This window comes from Apodemus sylvaticus, chromosome 9, assembly GCF_947179515.1.
Source record: "Apodemus sylvaticus chromosome 9, mApoSyl1.1, whole genome shotgun sequence".
NCBI classification, from domain to species: Eukaryota; Metazoa; Chordata; class Mammalia; order Rodentia; family Muridae; genus Apodemus; species Apodemus sylvaticus.
The window spans coordinates 78,221,302-78,230,935 of NC_067480.1; the positions used below are offsets into that span (position 1 = coordinate 78,221,302).

Sequence of the window (9,634 nt, forward strand, 5' to 3'; positions counted from 1 at the left end):
CTAAACTGTTTATTTATGGTGGAAAAGAAGGCCTCCCATTGGCCTAGTCCCAAGGACAAGGGAATTGGTAGCTTAGAAATGTGCTTGATTAAATTTTTACTGAATTGTTTTAAAAAGGTTCAAGTGTGTAAAGTTATCAGAGAGAGAGACAGAGACAGAGACAGAGAGAGACAGAGACAGAGACAGAGACAGACAGATAAGTCATCAGAGCCAAGTTCTCTTTGGGGAAGGGACTTCAAAGGCAGAACATTGTATTAATTATTGATTTCTTTGGTGCTTTGGCAGGAATGGTACCATTCTATTTGAGTTCAGAAAGTAACAATCTCATTCCCACCGTCAGATTCCCCCAAGTTTGGGCCAGTAAGATGGCTCAGTGAATAATGCCACCGAAGCAGGCACCCTGAATTCAATATCTGGAACCTGCATGGTGTAAGGAGAAAACAGACTCCTCCCAGTTGTCCTCTGACCTCCACATATTCACCATGGCATTCAAATGTGCACACACACTCTCACACACACACACACACACACGTACTCCTTTGTTCCTAAGCAGCTGAGCATGGAGCTGATAAACTGAGACCTGGGCTCTGGACTCATCCAGAAAGGACATCTTTGTTTGTTTGTTGCTGTTGTTTTTAATTTTTTAATGACAAAATCAAAAATATACCTAAAAACAAAGCTTCTAGAAAAACCATTTGTTCTTTCTTGTCTTGTATCGGTTCTCAAACTTGGCCTTGTCCTCCCGCCTGGCCTTGCGTTTCAAAGCTGGGTCCCTGAACACATCCTTTTTTTTTCCTTGTTGTTTCCAACACATCCTTGTTGACAACAGTCTTGTCCAAGGGGATATCTACAGAGGACCTTGTGGGCATGAGGTGGTTGGAGTTATAAACTTTCACAAAGTTTGATCCTAGATCGCTTGGGGATTTTCTTCTTACCCATGGCAGCTGTCACTTTTCGGGGATATCGGTCAATTCCTGCCACCAGGGCATGATTGTAAGGACGGTCCGAGGTGCCATCGTCAATGTTCTTCTCGATGACAGCTTTGTGTCCGGAGCAACGTCCAGCCAGGACTGGCACCGCTTTCCGGGTTTCATGAAATTGCCCTTTCAACAGCAAGAAGCCAGTAACCAGGAGAAAGGACAGAAGGACACTTCCCCAGGAAGGGCACCTTGCCTAGCCTTCTGTCAATGGTTTGTAGGCTGACTTGTTAGTCTGTTATTTAAAACACTACCTCACACGGTCCTCATGTTCAGCCAGGGTGGGGTGCTTTGCATATCTACACTTGTGATCCTCTGCAAGCAGACTCAGTCCTGAAGCCCCGGTGTCTGGGCCTTGCCTCTGCAGGGGAAGTGGTTGGGTTGGTGTGGAATTTAATCACCTCCTTAGAAGTAGAGCCCAGCTCCCCAGGGGCCGCTTGTTCACCCAGTGTGAGGCCAGCAGGTTTATTTATGGTTTCTGACTTTATTTATTTCTCCCTCAGCAGAACTGTTCTTCTGCATGCAGCGAATGCCTTGTCTGCTTGTGTGGCAGAGGATGCCCTGAGTGAGCCAATTCAGAGCCGGTAGCCTGGCTTGGATGGATGGCAGAGGGCTCCTGTCATGCTAGCTGAGAAGCCTTGCCTTCCTGGGTGATTTGTGGGGTACTGCAGAGACCGTCTGCACCAAAGCCTCTCCCATGCGTTTCCCTGTCTCAGGGCTGGGAGTGGATGAGGTTCAAAGGCCTGTGCTCCCGAGGGACCCTCTTCTGCGGTTTCAGCTCTACCTGTTTGGCCATCTGCCTCAGAACAAACCTCAGAGGGCTGCTGGGAAAGCTTGTCCTGACGGGCCGTGGGGAGGGCACAAAGGACAGCTGGGATGAAACTGTCATTTCTACTTGAATCTAGATGAAGCCATGCTTTCAAAAAATAGGTGGTCTCATATAGCCCAAGCTGGCCTCAAATTCATTATCTAGGCTAGGTAGCTGAAGTTGACCTTGAACTTGTGACCTTCTGTCTCTGCCTTCAGGGTGCTGGGATTGAGTATAGGCATGCATCGCCACATCTGGTTTATGCAGAGCTAGAAATGAAAGCTTAAGGCATTATGTATGCAAGGCACACACACTATTAACTGACCCCACCCCCACCCCCAGATGCTGTTGAAGCACAGTTGCTATGGGCTACAAGTATTTCTCCCAGGAACCATCAGGCTCTTGTTCTCCCACAGGTCCCTTGGCAGCCTGCCCCTGGTGTCCACTTTCCTGCTTGGGATTGTGACCTTAATGGAAAAACCATGGCTGCCTTAATGGTGGCAGTCCAGCTGCTGTAAGGGAGGAAGGGAAGCAAATGACTCTTGTCCCCTGACACTCATCCACCCCCATCCCCACCCTCCCCCTGTGGATGAGGGAACAAGAAGTTGGGTGGGAAACCTGAAACCAGTTCAGAGCATCTTAGTCGGGTTGTCCTGGGCATCATAAGGAAAAAACAACCATTGTTCAGAACACAAGGCAAAACTTCTGCAAGTTAAGCCCATGCCTCTCACATCCAGGAAGAAGAGAGAAGACCCACGGGGGACTCGGAAGAATGAGAGAAGGGCCAGCCTGTTCCGTGCTGGGATGGGACCCAGAAAGGAGAAAACCAGGCATGCAAGGCAGGGTTCCAGCATCCTACAAGCACTTGGCCTTCTCCAGGAAGCTAATTTTAGATGTCACATTTAAGAAGGATTTGGAGGTTCTGGAGGGGAGCCAGAGCCTATAAGAAAAATGATGAAAGGTTTTTTTTTAAAAAAAAAAAATTTAAAAGTATAGGAAAAGCCCAGGGGATGTGGGAGTCGAGTGGGCGGAAGGAGATGAGAGAATACTCACAGTTCTCTAGTTTGATGCAGGGATAGAACTAGGGGACATGGGTTTACATTGCAGCAAGAAAACATGAAGTTAGACTGTAGGGAGTAAACTGTGGTTGAACGGGGTTTCACTGGAGGTCTGGACCTTCTGTAGTCCTATCAGAGGCCAGGCGCTAGACAACTAGAGAAGGTGTAGCCTTGGAAATAGTGCAAAGGGAAAGGGGCACCATCAGCCAGATGAGGCAGGATCATCAGCCAGATGAGGCAGGAGAGGGTAGCCAGGTCTGCCTGTGCGGTAAAGTTCTGTTTAATTGAAAAAAAGATAGTGTGTGTGTGTGTGTGTGTGTGTGTGTGTGTGTGTGTGTCTGTGTGTCTGTGTGTGTGTGTGTGTGTGAGAGAGAGAGAGAGAGACAGAGAGAGAGAGAGAGAGAGAGACAGAGAGAGAGAGAGACAGAGAGACAGAGAGAGTGAGAGAGAGAGAGAAGGGGGTTTAGGGATACGTGATCCCCTAAGAGCTGCCCAATATGGATGCTGGGAGCTAAGCTCAGTTCTTTTAAAATAAGAGTACACGCTCTGATGTCTCCATCCCCTTCACAGGTTTGTTTGTTTGTTTGTTTGTTTGTTTGTTTGTTTGTTAAATAAAAGTAAGCCTGGGTGACTTCTGTGGTCTGAAGGTTCCGTCATCAGCACTCATGCGCAAAGAGTCAGGCTTTGGAATCTGGTGTCGATGTCTTGATCCCTCAGGAAGCATCACATGTGAGAGAAAGTTCTAGCACAGAGGAAGGACTGGAAAGGCCATGGAGGGTCAGGGAGCTAGCCCAATCCAATGCATGCCTTCCTTCACAAGAGAGTTTCCAGGGCTCATTTCCCATATCTGACCACCAGAGGGAGAGGGAAAGTCTAGGGTTCATGGGCCAGGGCCATGGTGGGGTCCAGGCCAATAGGTGCAAGGAAGAAGGAGAGACACAAGCTTCCTGTCTCCTGAGCTGGGAGGGAAATGGAGGCACGCAGACTTCCTGCTATTCGGAGGGGAGAGATGGGAGGAGGTAGCATCGAGGTACAGGGACGCTGAAGTGAGTCGCCCCATGTGAGGTTTTGTGGGAAGGCTTTCTGAGTTTCAGTCCTCATGCACCTGCCTGGACTGAACGTCCCTACCCTCTCTGGACCTCTGCCTCTTACACAGTGTAAGCAATCAGACTCCTACACGACTCCACTAATGACCCTGCACTCTGGGAATTCTGCATCCCTCCTCCAGCCCAAGAAGGCTCCCACTACAGGCCACAGCCCAAAGAGCTGGGCCTACCCTCAGAGGACATGGCTTCAGGGTTTCCTTCAGTTCCCACACATCCACAGGGAAGTTCATTTACAGCTGATATCTTGTCCCCTTTCCCAGCCCAAACACTCAGGCTTGTTCCTGGGATGTTCCTGTGCCTCCCTGGGATACTGATGTCACCCTGCCCCTGGTCACTAGAGGGCGCTAAGACCTCACTGCCACCCTTCTTTAATGTAGATGGAAAGGAGTCAAGTGGGGAAATCGCTGCAGGCTTCACAGGGTCACTAGCCAAAGGGTAGATGAAAATACATGCCCAGGAGGCTGTGCACATAGCTACACTGGTAAAGGGCTTGCCTAGCATGCACAGGGCCTGGGTCCTGTCCCTGCACTGCCTAAGCCTGAAGGAGTGGACCACAGCTGCAATCCCAGCACTCCAGAGGAAGAGGCAGGAAGCTCAGAAGTTCAAAGTAATTTTCAGCAACATAAGAAAATTGGAAATCAACCTGAGTCACACATGTCCCTGAATCAAACAAACATAGAACTATAAACTGTGATAGAACCGTCCATTAGAAACCTATGGCCTATAGGAAAGGATAGAATAGAAGGTGGGACATTCGGGAGGCAGAAAGAATTCTGGGATAGAACCAAGCGCTGGAGGGTACCCCAGAAAGATGTGCTGAAATGGACCCGTGGTACCTGAGCATAGGTAACCAACCATGTGGCAGAATGTAGGTTAAAATCAATGGGCTATTTATAGTTATGATCTGGTAAGAGAAAAGCCTAGCTATACGGCCAACGTATTTGTAAATATATTTTGAGACTTATTTTGGGGAGCATGGGACTGGAGGAAGCTCCGGACCCAACTTCTACATAGAATACGTTGCAGGTGTTGACTGGGATTGAGACGGGAGTGGGGCCTCTGGGTGCCATCCTATCCATTCCCCTCTCCTGGGCACCTGCTGTGCATTCAGTAGGGGGTCTCAGTGTGTTCTAGAAAGTTCCTGGAGAGTGAGCTGCAAGTGGGCAGAGGTCTGAAGACTTGGAGGAAGGCGGCTTTCAGATCAGACTTCGCAGGGAGTGACCGGAGCTCCTCAGAGTGGTCCTTGTCAGGGCTCCAGGCTCTGTGCCTCTCTTTTGTCAGTCTGAGGAAGGCTGGTAGGAGTCTGGAGCATCCCTTAGCCTACCCTCAGCTGTCACTCGCTGGATTCTACTGCTGTACCGGGATGTCCTCCATCATTCAGGTCATTAACACTACAGAGAGCATCCTTCCTGAAGTTCTGTGTTTCTATGAGCATGTGTACATGTATGTGGGTGTATCTGTACATATGTCCATGTATGTTTTCATATGCATGGTAGAAGCCAGAGGTGGACAAGAGTGTCTTCCTTAATCTCTCTCCACCCTACTTTTTGAGACAGGGCTGCTCACCAAACCTACAGCTCACCCATTCAGCTAGAGCAGCTAAGGAGCAAACCCCAGGGATCCTGTCTCTGCCCCCTTTTGCTGGGATCACAAGCATGTGCTGCCACATCTGGCTTTTACACAGGCACTGGGGCTCAAATTCAGGTCCTCATGTTTGCACGGTGAATGATCTATCCACGGAGCCATCTTCCCAGCCCCATCTGTGTCAGGGGCATCCATGGATGCCGGGGTCCCAGCACAGTAAGTAGAAATCTGAGCTGACGCCCTTGCCTTCAGACCTTGGGTCCTATGGCCTGGGTCGGTGTGAGAAGAAAGACTGCGCTGAAGCTCCCAGCAACCTACTGCGATCTGTCAGGCCGGCACTTGCCACCTTCAAACAGAGACTTTCTAAAAATGGCATTTTTTCCATTACCAGGGTAATACATGCTCATTATTTTCAAACTCAAACAATAGAAAAATTTACAACACCAAAAGGGCCAGGGAGAATATCTCATCCTATCTCCTTCTCCCTGAGATAACTGTTGGTAACAATGTGACAGAGATTTTTTTAACCTTCCCAGGAGTTTGCAAATATAGACGATTGTACCTTTTAAAAGACGGAATTAGGCTTTTCTGGGATTTGCTTCCCTCACTTGGCACTCGGTCAGGAACAGCCTTTGATGTTCGCCCGATCCACATGGTGAGTACTGGCTATCCCACAGGCTGCCCTGGAAACCAGGATCTGCAAAGCATGCTGCCCCAGGTCCCTTGACCCCCCGGGGACTGCTGGGAGCTGGGGTGCCCGGCACAGCTACCCAGGTCCATGCCCGCCCACACACTCCTGCTCTTTCCCTCCCAGCAGCGTTCTCTCTACCCTCAGCCTCCGGAACTTTAAGGGATGGATTTCCGTATCATTTCTAATACATCAGGGAAATCCCAGCAAGACACATCACTGGAGCCTTTCTGCTGTTTTTCCTGTGAGCTGATAAAGTTCTGTCAGTTGAAAATCAAGGCTCATCCCTCTCATATCCGCATGTTCTCTTTTCCAGGAAGGAGGCTCTGGTCCTTAGCAGCAGCTCTGTGGGGGTGGATGGGGGAGGGGACGGCGGCAGGGAACCTGCTGACCCAAGAGTCTCCAGAAATAGTTGAGCATCTGGGCTGGGGGTGGCAGATGCCATACAGGGATTCAAACATCACCATCCCTTGACCTTTCCCCAGGCAACATGTGGTCCAGGACCACAGCCCCAGCATCCTCAGAGGCCTGATGGAAAAACACAGGATTCTGGGCCCACAGCGCTAGGATTGAGAATCTGCATTTTAACAAGCTCCTTTGGGAGTTCCTCTAAAGCCAGCCCCTGGCTTCTGTACTAGAGGCTCTGTTGGTTTGTGTGCTATTAGAGACCTAAGAAAGCTAGCAGTCACAGGTGCCAGGCAACACTGGGAAGAGAGCTTAACTTGTTTTCACTTAACTGGTCCTCCCTGTGGGAGGGGAGGGGACGAACCTGTTATCCTGGTGGTTTCAAAGATGAAGTGACAGATGCAGGAGTTACTGGACTGGCCAGAGATCATATGATAACCCTCAAGGAAGCAAACCTAGGTGTGTCTGTGTGTGCTAGAGTGTTTGGGGGTACAAGGGTGTTTGCATGTTTTTGGTCTCTTGTTTTTGTTTCCATATTTACTTTTGTTTTTGAGACAGTTTCCCTCATAGACCTGGAACTTGCTGATTTAACCTAGACTGGCTGACCAGCAAGCTGGGGGGGGGGGATCCCCTAGTGTGCCTCCCCAGTGCTGAGATTGCAAGTTTGAACGCCCCCAGCACCCCCCCCCCAGCTCTTCTTCCATGGATTCTGAGGGGTGAGCCCACCCATTAGAGTTTTTGCCTTAAAGTGTTTGCACAACAAGCACTTTGAGGGCTGAGCCACCTCACCCCCCCCCCCCCAACCTCCCCTCTCCACTCAGGATCTGACAGCCAGCCTATGATGCCTCTGGTTTCAGATCCCAGGACTAGGGCCCGAGATACACATTTTACACACCAAAGCAGACCAGGTTCTCCTAGCATCCCACAGTCTCTACCTAGCATACCCTCAACCTTGAACTTTCCACCGGGGGCTGGGCTGTCCTATCCCCAGAGGTGAGGTGCTGCCCTATATAATCCAGACATCCCCCTCCCCTCTCTCTCCCCTCCCCTCCAATCCCCTTCTGCCTCCCCCCCTCTTCCTCCTCCTTCTCCCCCCTCCTCTCTGTGCACACACCTCATGCAAGCACACTTTCTTTCTCGCTTTCTCTCTCTCTTTCTCTTCCCCCTCTACTCTCTCTTCCCACAGCCACTTCCTTGGGCTCCCTCCTGTGGCCAGTGAACTCACCTGAGAGCCACTCCCCAATACACCTGAGTTTAAATCATCCAATCTGGCGTGACTTGGTTCATTTCACTGGCGGAAAAATAACTTTTCAGTGCCTGTGAGAAAATGCCCTGGCCTGGGCAGAGATGTTCTAACAGGCGTCTCCACAGACTCTGCCAACTGCACCCTGCTGACCTGCTGTGCTTTCTGCTCTCACTCCCTTCTCCAGCACTTACACAGCCAGGAGCCCTTGACAGTGGAGATGGGAGTCCAAGCCCGAACAGCAGCCCACCATGTAGACAAACGCCTGATCGTTCCTCACCTTCCTTGATCTTCCCAAGAATCAGGAGCGACAACTAATGTCTACTATCCCCACCAGATACAGGAGCCCAGAGACTCCAAGCAACTTAACCAAGGTCACACAGTGCAGGTGCCCCCTTTTCTCCCTTTGTACTCCCTTGTCTAGAAGGTTCCACCCCATTCTCTTTGCCCTCCTCTGTGTGTATTTCTGCAGCTCTGTGGGGACACCAGGGCCCTGACAGAGCCCCAGCCTCTCTTCTAGGCTGTCTCCTGCTTCTAGCAATTATAAATCACAGCATTTTTTCTTTACTCGGGCCTGATGTTTAATTCATCACTCTGCTGCTGCTTTAATGCAGAACATTTATTTGGTGGAATAGCTTTGTTTTGCCTCCCAAGCCTCAGCCTCCCATTTAATATTCCCTTTCCATTGAGAAGGGGGCTTGCTGTCAGCCTCCAGGACTTTTCTCTGCTTCTAAGAATGTCTGGGCCTGCCATCAGGGTGTTGGGGGGCGGGGCATCTTCTTCTGTGTCACAAAGGCAGAGCACTGACACAGCAAAGGCAGAGCTCTTTTGCTGGGCTCCCTTTCCCTGACACCACATGCTGTCCCAGGCATGCTTCTTGTCCTCTGGCTTCCTTACCCCTCAGCTGGGAACCTGTCCCCCCCCCCCCCATCGACCCTCTGGAGGAGCCAGCCGCAGGATCCATATCACAGAAGAAGCATCTCTTGTCCAGAGGCTAGAACGGCCTGGAGTAGGAGTGGGGAGGGCATGTTTCTTAGAGTTTTGACCTGATACCACCAAACACATCTTAGATGAGCCTAGAACTTTGAACTTTACTCTGAATGCTGTTTGAGAACCCCAGTTTCCTGAAATAGGCCTCCAATGCTGTTTCCATTGTCTGGACTACAGCACAGTTAAAGTCAAGAAAGGTTACCATGTATCTGCAGGACTCTGTCTTTCCTGACATTGGACCTCAGCTGCCATGAGATAAACCTAAACCCTCTCTAGTCTTTCCACAGGATGATACCATGTAGAGAACACAAACTTCCCTTAAGGAAGGTTTGTTCCTTTGCCTTTTTTTTTTTTTTTTGCTTTGGGGTGCATATATTTACAAAGCCTCAAACTCCATGTATTACACAAAGCACATGCAGGGAAGGAAGGGGTCTTTCCAGGAACACTGCCCTGCAGCATGATTGGAAAGAACCTCCCTTTCCTCTACTCTGTGATGGTTTCAACTGGAAATGCCTCTATCAGTTCATGTTAAATACCTGTCCCTTAACTTGTGGCACTATTTTAGGAAAAAAGTATAAAGGTTTTAGGAGGCCTTTTGCCCAGCTACTGTCAGCCTGATGTGATACGAGGAGCCTCCACTATCTACTCCTAACAATGTAAACTCTTCCATGCCTTCCCCACCGTGATGGACTGAAACTGTGGCCCAAACTAAAGCTGTCTCCCCTTAAGTTGTTTGCATCATGTCTCTATGATGTGATTGGTACCAAGAGTGGGG

The 9,634-nt window shown here is 49.9% G+C and overlaps 1 pseudogene; it reads right to left on the reverse strand.

Moving 5' to 3' along the window:
• Positions 1 to 667: 667 nt before the first annotated feature.
• LOC127691946 (60S ribosomal protein L27-like) lies at positions 668 to 1,247 on the reverse strand (annotated as a pseudogene).
• Positions 1,248 to 9,634: the final 8,387 nt, after the last annotated feature.